Source organism: Portunus trituberculatus, chromosome 21, assembly GCF_017591435.1.
Source record: "Portunus trituberculatus isolate SZX2019 chromosome 21, ASM1759143v1, whole genome shotgun sequence".
Lineage (NCBI taxonomy): Eukaryota > Metazoa > Arthropoda > Malacostraca > Decapoda > Portunidae > Portunus > Portunus trituberculatus.
The window spans coordinates 16,909,733-16,910,494 of NC_059275.1; positions in this window are offsets into that span (position 1 = coordinate 16,909,733).

Consider the following 762-nt stretch of genomic DNA (forward strand, 5'->3'; position numbering starts at 1 on the left):
AGAGAGGAAAAAGAAAACGAGGGATGAGTTAAATGAAAGAGAGATGAGGAGGAAACAAGAGGAAGAGAAATTGGAGGGAAGGTGAGACGAGAGGAGGAGGAGGAGGAGGAGGAGGGAAGCTTGCAGTCATGCGGAGAAGGGAAAGGAGAGATAGAAAGATGAAGGAAGTAAGGAAGGAAGGAAGGAAGGAAAGAAGGAGAGGAGAGGAGAGGAGAGGAGTTAGAGGAATGGTGATATAAATTAAAGGAGAGAGGAAGAAGAGAAGAGAAGGAAGGGGAAGAGAAGAGAGGAAAAGAAAACGAGGGATGAGTTAAATGAAAGAGAGATGAGGAGGAAACAAGAGGAAGAGAAATTGGAGGAAGGTGAGACGGAGAGGAGGAGGAGGAGGAGGAGGAGGAAGCTTGCAGTCATGCGGAGAAGGGAAAGGAGAGATAGAAAGATGAAGGAAGTAAGGAAGGAAGGAAGGAAAGAAGGATAGGAGAGGAGAGGAGAGAAGTTAGAGGAATGGTGATATAAATTAAAGGAGAGAGGAAGAAGAGAAGAGAAGAGAAGGGAAGGGGGAAGAGAAGAGAGGAAAAAGAAAACGAGGGAAGAGTTAAATGAAAGAGAGATGAGGAGGAAACAAGAGGAAGAGAAATTGGAGGAATAAAGGAGGAAATTTCAGAGCGATGTTAAAGAGAGTGGAGAAAAAGAGGAGGAGAAGACATGAAGGAAGGAAGGAAGGAAGGAAGGACGGAAGGGAGGAAGGAAGGAAGGAAGGAA